Consider the following 21,171-nt stretch of genomic DNA (forward strand, 5'->3'; position numbering starts at 1 on the left):
TGTGTGTGTATGTATAAAACTGAAAAATATACATCAAAGTTCGATCCGATTAATCCTAATTAATCTCGACTAATCCCGATTAATCGATAGTCCCCACCCCACCGCCCGACCACCAACTAGCGATTTTTGCAACATTGATTGTTATTAATTCAACTGTTTGATTGCATGATAAAATGTTGAATACTCATCTATAAATAACTTTGTATTTCAGAGTTTCATTTAAAGGAGGAAATGGTAGGAAAATGAGGGATGGAAAAAATATGTTGTGTTCCCGAGTTTCATTTAAGAAAAGAAAAGGAAGGAAAACATAAAAAGGGTGTTCCCGAGTTTTATTAAAAGAAAGAAAAAGAGAGGAGAGGAAAGAAAATGATGAGTAAAATAAAAGAATTTATATCTTTTTAAATTAGAGAGATTTGGAAGGAAAGAAAATTGAAAAAAAAGAGGAGATGTCAAAAGAAAAGATGGGAGCGATAATACCTCTAAACAAATTGACTAGTATGGAATCAAATTTGCTTATTTAACCCTACTCTAAACAAAAAAAATTAAGGAGGCATATTGTGGGAGCGATAATACCTCAGGACCATGTGAGCTTACATTCATAAATTTATAAGATTTTATATAGTGGATAATTCCCCTATGGGGCGTTGTGCTTCATGTGACGTCATGTCATTATATGTGCATTATATCTAAAAAAGGTGTAGTGGATAATGCCACTCACAATCAATACCCTATTATTATTATTATTATTATTATTTAATAATAAAATTAAAGCATGTAACTAATAGAATTGGCCCATTCTCTCTTCACCCAACGCTTTGTGGGAGCCCCCAACCCAAGGCGGGGGGGGGGGGGGGTGGTGAGGTGTGTATTTTAGGTGGGGAAAGCGCCCCACTACACATGGTTTAAAGATCTTCAAGAATTTTGGAAAAATATGTGGAATTGGGAGGGCTTATCGTGTATGAACAGATATGGGTCCCACTGGATAGGAACAGGAACCGGTTCATGGTCTAATGATCTTGGGAGACTATAAAGCATGATTTTGTAAATAGCTTAGGTGAATTCTATGTTAATGACACCATTAATCGATGATGTAATTCTTCCTTTATTAATTAGTCTTTTAATCGATCAATGATCCCCTTAATATCTCCAACTTTAGACCAATTACCTATTAAACCGTAGACAAGGGAATCAAGAACACCAAACACGATATTGCATAAAACGTTTATGTGACTCTTTTCTATTAATAATAAACAAAAACAAAAATCATACCACTCACAAAAAAATAAAACTTTTGATGGGTTTATATAACACCTATGATTCTAATCCTAATCAAACGAGGAAACAAAATCATACTAGACTTCTAATTGATTTAATAATAAGTAAAACATAACTTTGGCACCGAGTTATTCAACTTGGTCCATGAACTTTAGATCTTCACCAGACCGCCCATTGAGATCTTCCGTACCGCCCTTATACTTTTCATATTAATCATCCAGGCCATTCAAGTTGGTGTTGCTCAAAGTTTTACACTTCCTCTCAATACCAACTTCTAATGTTCCTCCAAGATCTTTCACACATTGTAAAGCTCGCACCTCTTTGAGCTTGATTCTTGGATTCGACTTTTTCACTCTACAAGCATTATTCTTTTTCATGTTAACCAGTGAGCTAGGCTAAATATTATCACTATTTAGAACTACATTACCCAGTTTTAGATAGGAAACAACTTTTGTTTTCTCAACCTCATAACTAACTATCATGGTACTCAAAGCAATTCTTCCATCCTTACTCGATGCATGCTCCCACTTGAACTCAACTCCCTCATTCGTTCGTTCATTTGGATCACCCTAACTTTGCATGAACTTCATGCAAACTCCAACATCAACTTTGTTGGTTTGTTGATCTTCAACCTTTTCTGTTCCACCATGACAACCCGTAACATGAGACGGAACTATCTCCTCATGCACTTTATCTAACACGATTTCTTTCTCGTCTTGTTCGGTTATTGTCACGGTTACGTGTTGATCAACTATACTTTCTTCTTCAACCACAATTTCCTCATCATCTAGATTCAAAATAACAATAGATGATTCCAAGGTTACATTCAACGGATTCGACTCTGGCACTACTACCTGATTTTTCCACCAACAAGAGCCTATTTCAAACCATTCATCTACCAGATTCGGCTTGAATTTGGTGTCATCTGCGTATTTTTCTTGAACCTCGGCCATATTAGCCTCATTCTCAGTAGGTTGAACCCTAGGTTCTCAATAGTACTTTGCTATATGCCCTTTTTGTCCACAGTTATGGCACCTAAAAGGAAACTGCTTTGGTTGGTACCTTGATTCCTTGTCTCTGTTCTCTTCGTCCGATGAATCTTCTTCAGAGTTGTCGCCTCGACCCTTTATATTCCATTCTTCTTCGATCGTTACAGTTTCTCGTTCTCCCAATACTTACTCTTGCCTTCCTCGTCATAACGCTTCTTATTTTTGTTGAACAGGTGCTTCTCCTTCCTTCCGACATATAAGGCATCACTCTCAGTTTTAGTTGACGCACCGACTAACTGATTTGCCAAGGCTTCTTGTCTGGCAAGGATATTCTTGACTCGGTTATACTCATTTGGGTCGCCCATCCTTGGATAGCGGTAACGAAGCTATGATACTTCGACCTTAAACCGTGGATGAGTATCCGCTTTATACGAGCATTGCTAACCCGAGACTGTGGATCGAGTTCTCCAATTTCGCGACATAGATTTTTCACTTTGCAAAAATATTGTGAAATTGGAAGATCACCTTCGGAAACCGTCATCAAATCACCTTCGACTAGTTGCAATCGAGCATCGTTCTTCTTTGTGAATAAGGTATCCAACGTATCCCATGCTTGCTATGGGTATTCGAGATCTGGAATGTGATCAAAAACATCATCATCGACCGTTGTCTTGATGATAAACATCGCCCGACCCGCTTTCACCTACCACTTCCCGATACTACCATCAATATCATTCGCAGGTGACCTGCCAAAGATCTTGACCTTGAAGATATGATTTGATGCCTGTTAACCATTGTTTGTAGTTGCTTTGGTTCAGTTTTTTGATGCCTCTTACAGCTTGTAATTCTGCCATTATTTGAGTTACGAGATTGATTTTTCGCTGAGATCGGATATTTCACTTGCTGTGGAATAAATAAAAAATAATGGATTGGTCGTATGCTTCCCTGCTTTTGCTTCAAGCCTTCAATAGTTGAATTCTGAACTTAATAATAACGATTCCCAAACAAATAATGTGACGGAAATTTTCTTTCCACAAAACATACAATTATATATATTCAAACAATATATAATAATAAGTGATATGGATCCTTGATGAATTTGTGGTGACTTTTATTCTCATAAAAAGAACACACACAATTGCAAAATATTGTGTAGAGGCAGTATCGATCTTCAACTAGCCTCTTGTCTTTACCTCATAACGATCTTGAACCTTATCTTGCCTATGATCGGTTTCTTGGCCTTATGCTTTTGATTGGAAACTACTACCACAATCAAGATTTGCCATATATCGGAACTACGAGCCTATATAATTAGGCTCTGATACCACTTGTTAAACCTTAGACAAGTGAATTAAGAACATTAAACACGATATTGCATAAAACGTTTATGCGACTTTTTTCTATTAATAATAAACAAGAACAGAATTCATACTACTTACAAAAAAATAAAACTTTTGATGGGTTTATATAACACCCATGCTTCTAATCATACTCAAACTAGGAAACAAAATCATACTAGACTTCTAATTTATTTAATAATAAATAAAAGATAACTTTGGCACCAAGTTATTCAACTTGGTTCATGAACTTTAGATCTCCATTAGATCGCCTCTTGAGATCTTCCGTACCACCCTTATACTTTTCATATTAATCATCCGTGTCCTTCAAGTCGGTGTTGCTCCAAGTTTTACATTACATTCATTAGTTGCTTGTATAACGTGATTGCTAAAACTCTAGCTAATCGACTTAAATAGTAATAAACCTTTTAATTGGTGAAACCAACATTCATTAGTTGCTTGTATAACGTGATTGCTAAAACTCTAGCTAATCGACTTAAATAGTAATAAACCTTTTAATTGGTGAAAACCAACAGGCAAAAAACGAGGTATATTCTTAATTTTTTTAAGAAAAATTTGTTTTTACTTTATAGTATTCGAATTCAAAACCTTTCGTTATTAAGACTCTGTTTCTACCACTAAGCCATTAACCATGTATACTCTAGATACAATAAAGCATGCTAGAAAAGTTGGTATATATTTCATGATCGTGTATAAATTGATTACATTAATGTTATGGATTATTTTAATAAATTTTATTAAGTTATGAACGTATAAATATGGTTCTTTATTTTATTTATTTATTACTTTTACAAATATTTCTTTTTACATATAAATGTACGGCTCCAAACCCGGGTATCTCACGATAGTTGGAACTACACATGAACACAACTTAGTTATTAGAGTTTATTAAAATCTTTCGTGAAATTAAAACTACCAATTAAACTTTATTTTAGAGCAAACACTTGGGAACACCGTGTAGATAGCCGTGCTTCACTCCAAGCTCCTTCATTTTTTTAATCAACAACCTGTGTGTATACTAAAAGTCAGTTACGATGAGTGAATTCTAGTTTAATAGACAACAAGTCATACTTTCACATACATACACATTTGTATCCAATATATACATGCCATTTTATCACGTGTTCCTCATACGTACGTACATACAAGCTTATTTAACATTCACATTCAAACATACTTAGCACATTTACATTCAGAAACTAACCAAAAGTATGTTTGTAGTCCGCAGTCTATACCTATCCTTAAGGTCGTGAACACGCACAAGGTTCTCCGTTGTTACATGCGTTAACCATTCATGGTGCGTACAAGGTCTGAGGTCCTTCTCTATACCGACACACATTAACAACATGTACAAGGTCCATCATCCTTATTGGGCTGACTCATACAGCTATAGCACGTACAAGGTCCACCATCCTTAACTGTGCTAACACCTACTCCATAGCATGCATGAGGTCCATAGTCCTTGTAGTTTCCCAGCCGGATCTACACAGGAGTATCTCGTAGTACGAGGGTGCGGAATCCCCACGTATACGATACGAGTGTCGAGATGATTAATACGTTGAATATGTATGTAAACACACGAGTTTATATTGTAAAACTTGATATATTGCAATAGCCAACACGTGATACTCAAGATCACCAAACAATTCGTTCACTCTAAAAAAACTTCTTCAAAATGGCCGAAGTTGAGGTATTTATAAACCTCGACAACTTCGCCTAACATCCTAGGCGAAGTTGTCTTAACTTCGCTGGCCTATCAAGTTCGCTTAAACATACTAGCGAACATACAAAATTAACAGTATTCAACACGAAGCAAACAAACTAAATGATTACAGACACAGATAAACACAAGATACTGAACTACTGACATCATGCACCAACAGACTCCCCCTTGACAGTAGCTTCATATCTCTATCTTCTTTCTCGTGTCTGGTAATCCCAAAAATCTCGTGCCACTCGTCTTCAAGCATGGACGCCCTGCCTCACACAAACAGAAACCACCTTCTGGTACTTCTTGGCTTCATCCTTCCACGCAGGAATGTAGAATATCTTTTTATCATTTAATACCTGCAAATCAGCTTGAGACAAATTAACCAAGTGCATGGGATCATACACTCTCAGGATCTCCTGTTCATCCTCATCTTCCATAACGCTTAATCACAAACAACTTCAACTGTTCGTCATACAACCAGCAAATGATACCTTTCTTTGACTCAGCGTACCCCTTGATGTTGTAACTCTTCTTAAACATTGTTGGTACCGCGGGCTTCTTCGTCTTGAAGAACCACTGAGCACAGCCTTCTTTCCATCTCGGCTGTTCTTCCCACTCAGACTCATCTGACACATTTGCATCTTGGCTCATGTTTACCTTGTCAACATTTGAAATATCATGTTCTACACCATCATCCACAATCTCCCCTTCTTCTAACTAACTATCAATCTCAATTTGTTCCCCAATCTTTTCAATCTCATCAATTGTTAACACATCATCGACTAACTCATCATCGTTTCCCAACACTTCCTCATCATCTACAACCACCACATTCTCACCACATGAACCACCTGATGTACCAACGGACCCCCCCCTGAGACGTGGAAGTCCCAAGAGTTTGTTCAGTTCTTGGCAACTCACCACCTGCACCTTTCGATGCATTGGGATCATCGTCTCTGTCTTGCCTCTTCTTGGTTCTCAGTTCATCACCCTTGCAGCTCGTCTCCCCCTGAGATGCTAAGAACTTTTTAAGAGCATCAAATAGCTTACCGTGTTCAACAAGGAGGGACGATTGTATCTGATTCTCTAGCACAAGTCGCTGGATAGCTTGAGTATGGATGAGATTGATTATTGACTGTTCAGTAACTACCCGTTCAAGAGCCGCTATCCTTTCAGAATCATGCAAAGTAGCATCAAAATCAAATCGCATGTGAGAAATATCTTGAGCATACGGTGGAGGAATTCCCAAACTAGCTGGTATATTTGAGGTCGGCTGAATAGTAACCGCGAGTGGTATCAAAACAGGTAACCCCGCAGTAGCAACCAACGTCGAGTCAACAAATCTCGCAACAACCTCCGATGGAGGAAGAGTGGGAGGTGGCAAGGATACTATCTCCGGAGCAGTAAACTAAAAAGTGGTTGGAGGAGTACCAAAAGATGACGACGTGGTCACCAAAGAAACACTTGTGGTAATCGGCACTGTGACAGTCGTAGAAGCAGGAACCATAGTCATACCGGATAGTGAGGGTGGAGAAAAACGAACAACCCTCGAACTTGCACCAACTCTTGAGCTTTCACCAACTCTTGCCTTCTTTGATCTTCTTACCAGACGATATAAATCCTCCTCATAATCTGATTCACTATCATCCGAGTCTTTCTTACGCTTGCCATGAATCCTTTCTTGTCTGGCAAGTATCTGTTGTGCTTCGACTATATCGCCAGTAGAGGAGTCAGAGTCAGTTCTCTCAGAATCCGCCACAGATGTAGCGATCATGGAAACATTCACACCAGATGCCTCAGCTACTGAGGCTTGAATTTCAGTAGCTGGATCAACCCGGTCCATGTCAAAGAAACCTTGCCCTCCAAAGGCAACTTCAAGATCAACCTGTTGCTCCGGAGCGACAACATGATCAGTAGGCGGTGCTTGCTGTACCACTGGTGGTGGTTGAACCACAGGAGGTGGTTGAAGAACATTGGCCTGTTGCGGTGCCGGATCAAGAAATACATCACCCGGAGGAGCAACATACGCATGATTCACCAAATAACCAAACAACGCAGTGTGCCTAGGACGGAGTTCAGGGTTGCTACGAGCACTTGATGACTTACATTGCGCAAAGATTCTCTTAGACACTTTCCACAAACGAAATAGGACGTCGTTGTGGCAAATTAGGAGCTACATGATTCAGAATCATCTGTAGGAATCTCGGATACATCAAAAACCTTTCTCGAGCAACTGCACGCCTCTGACGATCAATCTCATAAAATATCATCTGGCTGAAACTATAGGACTTATTGTAGGTTAACGCTGTTATAGCCGATTGCATCGTCGCACCCATACCATCTGTACCAGCTTTACGACCTGACATGCACACTATCATTACGTGCATTAGAAACCTCCACTGGTCTAACAAAAATCCCTTCCTTCTCTGAGAATCCGCCAAAGGTCCTGAATACCCCATACGAACGAACGCACCATTACGGAAAGTGGCCAAAAATTCAGTAGGATTGTCAGTAGTTTCAACCCCAAACTGTAAAGCTACCCTTATCTGTTCGGCTGAGAACTGTACCACTTGATTGTTAACTGTAGCGCGCATAACCGGAGGATCAACCCTACAGTCATATTCAACTGTTCGCCAAAAGTCTTCAATATTTGGTAGTGAAATAGGAAGAGTAGTCGTGATAGCGTGAAAAATACGTGAGCGAACGAGAAATGAAATGATCTCACGATAGTCGTCAATACCACGAGCATCCGGATCCAAAGTGATATACATGTTGTGACCCGGAAATAACTGTCTGTTACCATCTCCACCTTCATCACCACCAGCGCCACCAGCACCTGCCACCGCAGCCATATCTGCAAAACAAACTAACCAAGTCAGTGTTTCACATCAACAGACTTCAACTTCGCCCTGCATGGTACATGCGAAGTTATTGCATCGGAGAAGTTTAGTGACTGGCGAAGTTGTATCAACTTCGCCGGTAACCCTAACTTCGCTATATGAATCGACGCAAGATTGACACCCAGAAATAACAATGATCGGCCGATTCGATAGCAGAAATAGTATTAAGACAGTGCAATTTTGGTATTAAGAACCCTGATATCACCAAAAATATCATCCAAATCAAACCGACATTGTGGGAAGGGTTTTGAACATGAACGGACTTTAAATCCAAACATTGCGGACCTGATTATCAGATGATAAGAAAGAATTATGTAACACAATAACATGACGAACCTTACAACACGGACAAAAATAGATTTTAGGAAGTTTGATTCAGAGGAATAAGTTCGCCGAGGGTTTGTGAAGTTTAAAGATTTTGACTAAAATTGACCACCGTTTTCCCTTATATACCATGAAAACCCAGCAGTGAAGTTAAGGTTAACTTCTCCCTGCTGTTTATAACTTCGCCCTAGGTCAACCACTTGGTCAACTTCGCTCATTTGCTAAGTTCGCACATAATTTAACTCAAAAACAACTTTGTACAAATTTGACCAATGGTTAACTTTGCGTTTATCTTCGCCCACACATATTAAAATTTAACGAACAAAGAACCAAGTAACCCATAGTTTAAAAGTTTAAACCGATTACAAAACGAAAGTTTGAATAATAGAATAGACGGGATCAAATATCAGTCTTCACGAGAGCCTGCATGTTTTAGAAAAGATCCGAACAAGAATCATACTAATCAAGTGGCTATCACTCAGATCCATGTTCAGCGGTATTATGACATAAAGAAGCAGGTTGTAGGCAGGTATAAAACTTAGTATGGTTTTCATCGCTTCTGTGATACGGATTAGGTTCAATTAAGCTCAAAATTTAGATGGACATCACATGAGAGATTGTGGTGCCTCCTATCTATTCTCAAAGCGTATTTGGCTTTCCCCAAGTCACCCCGAGTTGACTTCGACCCGTAGTGTCCGATTAAACAATGAGCGCACGCCTATCTTTGGAGTCTTCTTCCCGTTCTTCCTTATACTTGAAATATTCTCTCTAGCCTCTTTCTAGATATTTGTAATAACATAAGCTTCAGAAGGCTTAACAATAGTAACTAGATTTTTTTTTACTGAAAACGACATTAATACAACTTCAAATTGAAGACAAACTGCAAGTCCCGAATCTGGATCACTGCAGGTATATAACACTATCTTCGCGGGAATCAGAACACTTACGGGCTCGTGTATGACTGGGTAATCACTTTTCTGCCTATCATTCAGAAGATATATATGAAGACATGCACAACTCAAAATGATTCTCCACATTAAATCGAGAAGATTTAGTTTGTATCACTTCTACTTTTACGTACCATAGAATGCTACCATAACATACAATGACTGTTCTAGAGTCTTTTAGGCCTAATAACTTCACCAGTTAAGCACACAAAATCAGTTTATCTATCACTTTCCAAGGTTGGATCAATTTTCAATTTAAACACCGTATTGAACCTTCTTACGAAGTTATAGACTTGAAAAATTATATCATTTCCCCAAAAAAATTTTAAATTCTAGCGCCCCGATCAAGTCAAAGTCTTTAGGTAAACGGCTATCCTGAAGATCCAATGGATCAGCCGGACCGACCACATACGAGTATGTGTCCTTTTAACCAAGTATGAACGACTAATTTTAAGCGAAAGAATAAAAACCCATCATAAACCGCCCCGGTCACTTTCAGTCATCTGGTTAATGGCTATCCTTATAATCTACATGTAGAAGTAAGGACCAAACATATCCTTGGATATGTCCTTCAAACTAAGCAACCGACTTAATTTTAAGCGATAGTGATGGTTTTTTATTTTTATTTTTATTTTATTTTTTTTTTTGTAAAAACTGAAAACAAGGTTACTCGGGATTGATCATCCCATTAAGCTCAACAAGATTTTGAAAACGGGATCGGTCAAACGCTTTAGTAAAAAGATCGGCAAAATTATCCATTGAATCAACCTTTTCAAGCACAATTAATTTCTTCTCAGCACAATTCCGTATAAAATGATGACGAATGTCAATATGTATAGTTTTACTGTGTTTAACGGGATTGTTAGTTACTGAGATAGCAGCAGTGTTATCAATGCAAATAGGAGTTTGAGTGAAATTCAGACCATAATCGCGCAATTGTTGTTGTATCCATAAAACCTGGGAGCAGCAGTTTGATGCTGCCATGTACTCTGCTTCGCAGGTGGAAATGGCTACAGAGTTCTGCTTCTTGCGCTGCCATGACACCAATCTTCCTCCGAGAAACTGACATCCACCGGTTGTTGACTTCCTGTTCTGATTGCAACCTCCATAGTCAGAGTCGGTGTAAGCTACCAAATCCAGTTCTCCCCCTTTCGTGTACCATAGTCCCAACTTAGGCTTTCCTTTGAGATACCGCAAGATTCTCTTCACTCCCTTCATGTGAGATTCCTTCGGGTTTGCCTGAAAACGAGCACAAGACAAACTGCAAACATAATGTCAGGTCTAGATGCAGTTAGATACATTAAAGAACCTATTATTGCCCGATATTGAGTTGGATCCACATCTTCATCACTGTAGGAATCAGCACCCAGTTTGTGGTTGACGCAGATTGGAGTGTCAAATGGGGTACTATCATCCATCTTGAATCATTTGAGCATATCATGGACATATTTTGTATGATGAATAAACATGCCATCTTTCTTCTGATCTACTTGCAATCCCAAAAAGAAAGTTAATTCGCCCATGGCACTCATCTCAAACCACTTCTTCATGACCGCTTCAAATTCCTGACACATAGTAACTCTTGAGGCAGCAAAAATAATGTCGTCCACATAAATCTGAACGAGTAGAAAATCTCCCCCTTTTCTCTTGACAAACATCGTAATATCAATCTTTCCTCTCTCGAACCCATTCTCTAGCAAGTAGTCTGACAATGTTGCGTACCAGGCACGAGGAGCCTGATGTAACCCATATAAAGCTTTGCTCAGTTTGTACACATGATCAGGAAAATCTGGGTCAGGGAAACCCGGAGGTTGTTCAACATACACTACCTCATCGACTTTACCGTTACGAAAAGCACTTTTCACTTCTAATTGGAACACCTTCATTTCTTTGTGTGCAGCAAATGCCAAAAACAGTCGGATTGCCTCCAATCTCGCCACAGGGGCAAACACTTCATTGTAATCAATTCCTTCCTGCTAATTAAACCCTTTCACTACCAATCTTGCCTTGTTGCGTATGATTATTCCCTTTTCATCTCTCTTACATTTAAAAACCCACTTTGTACCGATAGCGTTCACTTCATCCGGTTTTTCAACCAATTGCCATACTTCCATCTTCTCAAACTGTGCCAGTTCTTCCTACATGGCTTCAACCCACGAACTATCCTTCAGAGCCATTTGATAATTCTTTGGTTCAATCTGGCTGATGAAGCAGGTGTACAGGCACTCATTTATAATACCCGTGTCTTTAATGCTTGCGTAAATGCATGTGTGTTCATCCAGACTTCTTCTTGTACGTACACCATCAGAAGGATTCCCGATCACATTCTCCAACGAATGATTCTTGTGAATTTTGGTGGACTGTACCGGTCCGACTTCCAGATCATTCTCAAGATTTGAAGAAAGTTCATCAGTGAGAGACTGAGGTTGAGTGTGAAATGGATTATAGAATTCATCTTCATTCGAGACAGCAGGAGTTTCAACCGCACTTGACGAGGTCGATTGATTTTTATCATATCGTGGACGTTGCACAATGGTCTCCTCGTCGTCATACAGTATCTGTGAGGCCATTTTCTCATCAATGTCTGCAAAATCCAAGTAGGGCACATTAAAAGATTTGAATAGCTTATCATAGTCGAAATCCTCTGCCGGTCCCATGCTAGGCCTTGGTGATTTGTAACTAGTAATGTCAGTGTTACAGACCACCTCAACCTTGCTGTTCGATAGATTAAAGAATCTCCTGTTGGGTGTCCCAACATCATAGCCAACTAAGATACCTTCGTCAGCTTTCTCACCAAATTTAGAGTTAGTCTTTAATATCGAACAAGGGGACCCGAAAGGTTCAAGACCCTTCAAGTTTGGCTTTCTACCATGCATAAGTTCATAACATGTTTTATTTAATCTTTTAACAGTTAAAACACGATTAAGGATATAACAGGCTGTAGCAACAGCCTCAGCCCAGAACACCACGGGAAGTTTAGCATCTGCCAGGATCGTCCTGGTGCCTTCGATTAGCGTTCTATTCTTCCTCTCAGCTACTCCATTTTGTTGCGGAGTATATAGGGCACTGTACTGATGCTCTATCCCTTTCTATAAGCAGAAGATTTCCATCTGATAGTTCTTGAACTCTGTACCATTATCACTCTTGATGTACTTAACCTTTCTCCCAACAATGTTTTCCACCTTGGTAATCAGGTTAATTACCAACCGAACTGTCTCATCTCTAGCCTTCAGAAAATATACCCAAGAGTATCGAGAGTAATCATAGGTTACAACCAAGCAGTATGAGGTTCCTCCTAGACTCTTTACATTCACAGGACCGAAGAGATCCATGTGAAGTAGGTCTAGGGTGCTGACAATTGAGTTAACCTTCTTGGAGTGATGAGGCTTTTTGTGTTGCTTTCCTTTCTTGCACGACATGCATTGATCTTCAAAGTTAAAATTCTTCAAAGGAACCCCAAGTACCAGCCCGTTCTTGACAATGTAGTTCATCTTACGAAGATGTATATGACCCATTCTTCGGTGCCACAGTTCTGATGCAGATTCTGTTGCTTTTGACAGGAGACATGATTCTTCTGTTGTTATCTCGGTTGATCTCATATCCATCACATACGTGTTCTTCTCTCCTGGAGCTCTCATTAGAACCCACGTCTCTGGTATCTTGAAACCAGGATAAAGTACGAGTGCCTCATCTTTAGTGAAATGAACAGTGTATTCTCTATCACAAATATGAGATACACTCAACAAGTTATGCTTCAACTCTTTTAAAAAATTCACCTTTTCCAACTTTATTCTTTCATTCGTCACAGTCCCAATACCACTAATTCTTCCTCCACTTTCCCCTGCGAAACTAACCCTTCCTCCTTGAACAGATTTCCAGTCACGTAACAATTTCTTGTTACCAGTCATGTGCCGGGAACAGCCACTGTCAACAACCCACATATTGTTTACAACCTTGTTTGACTGTTCCTTCACAATCAAAGAAATAGATTAAAATCTGGGGACCCAAGACCTTCTGGTCTTGGGTTGATTAAATCTGTTATCCGGCATCCAGTATCTTGGTTGCCCAAAGTTAGTTCGAGGAGAGTTTCTATAAGTTCTGTAAGAAAAACTTCTAGATGAATGGCTATGAGGCCATCCAAACCTTCGTGAGTTAATTGAACTATAATTATTGGTTTGGTAATTTACTGGGAAAAAACGAGACTGATTTCTTTGAAATCTTGGATTTGACCAATGATTGTAATTTGGTGTGTTAGTGTTCTTACCAGCATCATAGTTAGTACTCGTTTTATACTCAGTTTTAGTAGGCCTCATATTTCTAGGTTTTCTTTGTTTCAGAGGGCAATCAGCGACAAGATGTCCTATCCTGTTGCATCTAAAACAACTTCTGTTCGAACTATTCTGGTTGTTTTGAACTTTCGTCTCAAAAGTTGTTGCAGATGTCGAGGCTGCGTTACTATCCGTCTGTCTCACATATGGTGGGACGAAGGGATTTAGGGAAGATTTCTTTTCATCAAACTTATAGTCCTCCCCTCGTTTTAGTAACACAACCTCTTCTTTTATCTCATTCGATTCGAACGACTTTTCTGAATTTGACGAGACAGAGCTAGAAACAGAACTTGTGACATTAGAACTTGACTTGTTTCACTCTTATTAACTTCAGTTTCTTTAGCAGAAATTTTTATTGGAACTGTCTGACTAATCTCAATATTCGCAGGTTGCTGATTACTAGGATCATAAGTATAGTTATTGTTGTAAGGTGGTGGAACTTCAGAAAATCCAATCCCCCCTTGGTTAACCGGGGAACGTTGAACACTTATGATGTGATCTAACATTGCAGAAGAATTTATGAATTGTTCAATTTTTCTGTTCCGTTCCACCACTTTTACCTGGTAATCAGCTATCTGTTTATCTTTTTCAGCTATTAGTTTGGTCTTTTCTTCTAACACTTCATAACTAAGATCAATCACTTGTATTTTTTCAGCTAGAGTGGATTTAAGACTTCTGATATCCTTTTCACTAGCTTTTATTTTTACCGAGTAACTATTTTCTTTATTTTTAGAATAGTGATGTTCTTCTTTTAAGTTTTTAAATTGAGTATCCAAACTAACAAACTGATCGGTTAGTGTTTTCAATTTATCAGACAGGTTTTCACATTGTTCACACTGAAGTTCAGAACTTACCTCAGAGAGCTGATCGTTCATTTCTGCCGTGTATGCTTGATCTTCCCCCGTCTCTCTCTCACTTCCTCCCGTTTCGATGTTTACCAGATTTGCCTCTTCGAACACCTCCTCAACTTGTATATTCCAGTTGTATCCACCGTTATGTTGAGATACCATAGCCCTATTTTCACTACCACCCCCATTCTGTTGAGCAGGCCTGTTCTGACTTCGTTCGACTCTCTCATTTGTACATTCCTTAGCAAAATGACCATTTTGTTGACAGTTATAACATCGAACCTTTGTTTTATCAAACCCTGGTCTTTCTCCAACGAACTTTCTACCCTTTTCTTCATGAATTTCTTTACCCTTCTTACTATCATAGCCATTTGCCACTGCAGATCCATCTCTTCCAAATCATCAACATCTATCTGATCATAGTCTTCATCCAAAGTTGCAGGGTTGACTATTTTACCTTTGATGTAATTCTCATAAGATGCAATGAAGGATGCATAGAGAGCAAACTGCTGTTCAACTAATTTTACAGTCATGGGCATCTCTGAGTAGTTATTGCTTGAAGCATTGGATGAGAAATTACCAGTTGTAGTTTGAGGTTTTGAGGAATTACTACCTCCTACTACGAAACATACGTCACCCTCCATATTGAGAATCACATGACCATCTGGAGTGGAGTTTGATTCCCCCTTCGAGTAGTAGGCAGTGAATTCTGATTTTGAACTTGAGTTTGAAGTGACTTTTGCACCATACATTCCCGGATCCTGAACCTGATCAGTTGGTGTCTCCTTTCGAACCATGTTAAGTTCAAATTTTGTAACTTATTTACCACTGTTTCCAAATCAATCTTGTCAAAGTCCTTATCTTCTCTCATCAGAACAGTGTGCATCTCCCATTTTGGTGGGAGAGCATCAAGAAGTTTCTCCACTATCTCTTCTTCCTTGTATTCAATGGAGTAGTTATTTAGCTCGGTCATCAAATGATAATATCGTGTGATGATATCGTCAAGTGATTTGTTTTTCAGATACTTGAATACGGAGAATTGGGTTTTTAGCAGCTTTGCCTTGGAAGTACGTATCCCAACGTTACCTTCATATCTATTCTCTAGTGCTTCCCATAGTTCTCTAGCAGTTTTGTATTTATATTGAAGGTATGGAGAATCTCTTGTGGAAGTGCCATTGTTATAGCTGCATGCGCTTTACTCTCTGCCTCATACATTTTCTTTTCATCATCTTCCATCTTACTGTACTTCTTAATCTGTTCACGACCTTCAAACATGGACGTTGGTGGAATGTACCCGTCTTGAATGCAAACCCACATCTTTGCGTCTTGATACTTCACATATTGTTCAAACCGATCTTTCCATGCAACAAAATTAGTACCTTTCAGTAGTTTTGGAGCTTTAGTTGCAGAACCAGCTTCAACCTCCATCTTTACTAGTTCTGTGATATTTATTGAAGTCATTGTTGAAAGAAAAAAGATTCAAGAATCAAAGACAAAATTCTGTGAACAGCTATAGCGAAGTTAGTATAACTTCGCTCTAGCTTACAACTTCGCTGGGCTTAACTTCGCTGAACTAATAATTTCGTTACTCAACTTCGCCAATATCTTCGCTACTTCTCAACTTCGCTGAAAACCTATATCTTCGCTGAAAACCCTAGTTTCAGTAGTGGCAACTTCTGCTGAAGAACACTCAAGTTCTGTTGGTTTAATTAGGTCGTTTGCGAGGGACGCGAGGGTGATTTGAAAGTATATTTGATGAGGGAAGATGGGCAAAAGACAAAAACGAGGTATATCAACGTATACTCGTTCAGCGAATAGTCAAGCGGAACGATCTTAACACTCGTGTGATAATCCCGAACCACACAATCACGAGCAAAACACTCTGATACCAATTGTAAGTCCCCGGTGTGATGGTGATCGATACGAGATCCGCACGAGGTCTAGGAGTGCGGAATCCTCCTAGACTCGTTTATGGTGTTACAAACGAAGAACATGATTACACACAAACAAATACACGAATGGGATAAAACGAATCAGCAGATCCTTTATATATTAAACCATAACACATTACATACCGAACACGAAAAACAAAAGACAGCCGACCCGAGGTGAGCTCTACCTCGGGCCGTCCCACGCGCCTACCCCTCTCGGTTTCTCTCTTACAAATACTCTCTCTTTTCTAATCAACTCACAACTACTACCAAAAAACTAACTCCAAACCCTAAACATTACACACATATATATAGACTAATATCTTCGCGGGCTTGGGCTTGGGCCTATGGTGAAGTTGTTCTAACTTCACCAACACGTGAAGTTGTTCTAACTTCACCAACACGTGAAGTTGTATTAACTTCACCAACACGTGAAGTTGGCTCCCTCCACAACTTCACCCAACTAGTCGGAATTGCATAGCAACGGTCACAAAATGCACCAGCAGTCCTACCTAAGCTAACACATTACATCTACCACATGTATAAGGTCCACAATCCTTACCTATACTAACACATACCATGTCTACGTTCAATAAAAGTTAGAGGTATTTGCCATCCTAACTTATCATGTCTTGTATTTAACTCGTAAACCATATACAAGTCTAAATAGTCATACCAACATATATAAGCAAATATATACATATTATATATGCCAAAGTTATTACTAATCAAGAAATATATAATATCAACCTATCACATTGAGTATACATACATCCTCGAAAACAAATTGATTCATATACACGACTGGTTTAGCTCACACACGCTCGCAAGTCCAGGCCTACCCTCATAACTCGTAACCCCAAGCACAGCTCACAACTGGGCTTAGCCTAACGCGTAACTACAGTTTGCAAGTGTAACATCCTACTTTTGATAATAATAAATAAAAGAATTTTGTTTATTTAATGGTGTGTTATTATTTAGTCAAGTTAAATAATAATATGTTGAGTTGTGGGCTTGGAAATATAAGATGGGTTAAGGGAATGGTTATGGGCCTTAAGGTCCATGGGCTTATACTATACGAACCCCTTAAACCTTCCTAAAACCCTATACCCTCATTTCCACCACCTTGTCTCCATACACACTCAAAAAACACACAAACACTCCTTTTAGATTCCAGCTCAATTTGAATTCGAACCCATGGCGAGTTTGTGTTAGATCTTCACCTAAAACAACAAGACACATAATACTATACACGTGTTGAACTAGATCCGACGCAAACTGAACCAACAATTAGCCATGCGCAGCTAAGGAGGGGTGTTATAGTTAAGTCCGAGAGAAACATGATCTAGACAAATAGAATGAGGCAGCTGGTTTGAGGAGCACACATGGAAGAAGAATAAAGAAATTGGCATATGAAGATTTGAAGTTATGATATTTTGTGATCTTTGAACTTAGAAACATGTTTGAATGTTTGTTTTTAAATTTAAAACATATGTAACGAATGGTTGTTGCTTTTTTATATTCCGCGAAAAGTTTTAATTCACTATGATATTTAGAACTGTGTTTATGAGTAAATCCAACGTCCAATGTAGGTCACTGGGATCGAGGCCTTACAAGTTGGTATCAGAACATAAGTTCGAGAGAAATAAACATCCTACATGCTTAGACTCGAACAGAGAATGAGACTTAAAGAAGAAGAGAAAGAGGATGCCATTTCAAGAACACCATGTGTCACTCAAGCAAGCTTGGTAAGATAAGAATATATAATAAAGTCAGCTTAATTGTTAGAGATAGGAATGTAATTTATGTGATTATATGAGATGCTTAATTTATTGTCTAACTGTTTAAAAGTATAACCTAAGCACAAGTGGAATCACAAAGGTAAGTTTTTAGGACACGGAAGTAATGTGATTAGTTAATCACAGCCGGCCCCTGCCATTAACTGTTTGCCTTACTATCCTTGTACTAAATAGTTCTTAGATTGGCGACGTTTGTGTTTTCTTATAGAATTCGGATGACTGGCTCAAAGAAAGCTATTGTGCAAGGAGGTCGTACGAGAAGCCGTGGGAGGCCACACGCTAACCCGGTACCCTTTGAGGAACCGGTTACAGACACCAGAGATGAAATAAGTGCAATTGAACGTGATGAAGGGTATCAGCATGATCCTGCTATCCTAGTTGCCATTGCTCATGCTGTAGCTAATGCAATGAAGAACCTACAACCGGATAATCCCGAAGGGAGTCGTGTCAGAACTAATGAGCAGAATGGAAAGAATTCTAAGAAGGATGATGAGAGTGAGAAAGGTGACTCGAGTAAGGTTAAGTCTGCGAAGGTTGGTAAGAAGAAGGGCCGTGGTGGGTGCAACTACAAGTCGTTCAAGGGTTGTGAACCACCTAAGCTGACTGGTATGGGAATGCAATCGCTACCCTCCAATGGATAACCACTATGGGCAAGGTTTTTCAAATTAGCGAGTGTCGTCCCGATCAAGCGGTGGGTTATGCTACCCAGTCATTTGGTGATGAGGTGATGTGCAAAAATATATATATAAATAAAACACAAGTCGCAACTAAGCTTTAAAAACCAAACAATCTATCCTAGTTCACACAAACGGCAAGTGTACCGGTCGCGTATAGCACAGATATGGAAAGTCCGGATATCGAACTCGAAGACACGTGAAAACGTTTATAATTACGAAACTCTAACCAAGACTCACCAAAATATTTAATTAATTTATTTTAGAATTTATTTAACTACTGAACTTAACTGAATGAAAACTTTTAACAAAACTTTGAAAACTTTGGTTTAAATTCAATGAATAAAGACGTCTACCTAGGAATGAATCATGTTGTTAGAAATAACAAGACAACGGATTGAAAATATTCACGACACCAGTTATAAAAGATGACACAACTAAAACTTGTTTAAGAAAGTCAAATTACCTCTCAGTCTCTCTAACAAACTCTAACTTATTTTTGTTGATTTTAAAGAATAAACCGGAAAAACAATTATTAACGTGTTCAAATGCCGACTCTCCTCTCGGTCTCATAGACACACTAGCCTAATGGAAACGAATACTACGCAACCAAGGATAGAGGAACAATTTAACTTAACCCAAATTAAACCAACTAATTGCACATAAACACTCAAACTTGACAAGACAAAAACCCGCTCTCGCGCGGTCTTAATTCTAACAAGTAAAAGCAACGAGACAATATTACTTCTTATCACCTCTCGGTCTCAAAGAAGGTGTATTTTAACTGATTTTAGATGATTATATTACCCACTTATCCCTACGGTTGTACACCCCGCAAATAAACCCTAACACCAAGTCAAGAGTCTAACAAGCAATCAATTAATCAAAACTATTTCAATTAACTAATGCAAGAGGATTATAAGTAATAAAACATAAAACACAGCCATCACACACAATCTAATTTATGGTTTAGTTAAACTTTACATGAATAATTCAAGTCTTCAACATTAACAATTCATTATACAAGTCTAAACTACTCAACAATCATCTATCCTAGGTAGAACAAACAAGATTAGCCTAACATTGATTTTGGACAGCCATGCATACTTAAGAAAAACATCATAAACATCATCATAAACATAATCAAACTCATTCAAGATCCAAACAATATCAATCACAAGACAAACTATCAATCAATTGCAAAACAATTCAAAGCAAAAGATCAAATCAATAAAGCTAGGGTTCTTGAACAAAAAGTAAAGTTTATGGATGTTTTACTATCAAGTATGGCTGAGATCTATGATGTATAAGGTCCCTAGTAGCTGCACAAGATCACCCCGAGCCTCCTTCTTCTTCCTCTAGCCGTCACAGCCGCCTTTCTTCTCTTTTTTTCTTTCTTCTTTTGGCTGCTGGTTCCGATCGGAACTATAGTTAGGGTTTTAGGGTTCTTGATTTCGGGTTTCTTGATTGAATATTGGCTGGAAACTTCATTAATTAACTTAATATAATATTATATAAGGCTTTTAAGATGTGGGCTTGGGTCGGGCCTTGACTTGTAAGTTTGAAAGTTGAACAATTAAGCCCCTAAACTCTTCCAATTTAACTCTTTTTTTCACCAAACTTCATAACCTACAAGAAAACAATCATCTTTGTAATATCAAGCATAAACAAACCATAAAACTTAATAATTAAACTAAAAAGTAATTAAAACATGATAAAAATGATACGGAAAGTAAATGTGTTTTACAACATATCATGAGGCTATGTTCTGGTGGGAGATAGTGGAGCAGAGAAAGACTCCGGGAGAGATTAAGGCTATGAGGTGGGATGTTTAAAGGATATGGTTATGAAACGTGTTGTGCTGATGCAGGATTTGAAAGCGCTAAGATAAGGTTTTTAAATCTGAAGGCATGAAATATGACACACCATGAATACACCACCAAATTCAACTGCATGTCTAGGTTGGTTCCTAAGGAGAATAGGTCGTGTAAGAAGGGTGGGAGAAAAGGTCGTGTTAGACATGTGGTAAGATGCACAGTGGGGATTGCAAGTGGGGTAGGAGTTAGATGTTTGCCACAAATGATAGC

The sequence above is a fragment of the Bidens hawaiensis genome, unplaced genomic scaffold (genome assembly GCF_021521415.1).
Source record: "Bidens hawaiensis isolate Kalapana, Puna unplaced genomic scaffold, B.hawaiensis_p1.1 tig00001521_1, whole genome shotgun sequence".
Classification (NCBI taxonomy): Eukaryota; Viridiplantae; Streptophyta; class Magnoliopsida; order Asterales; family Asteraceae; genus Bidens; species Bidens hawaiensis.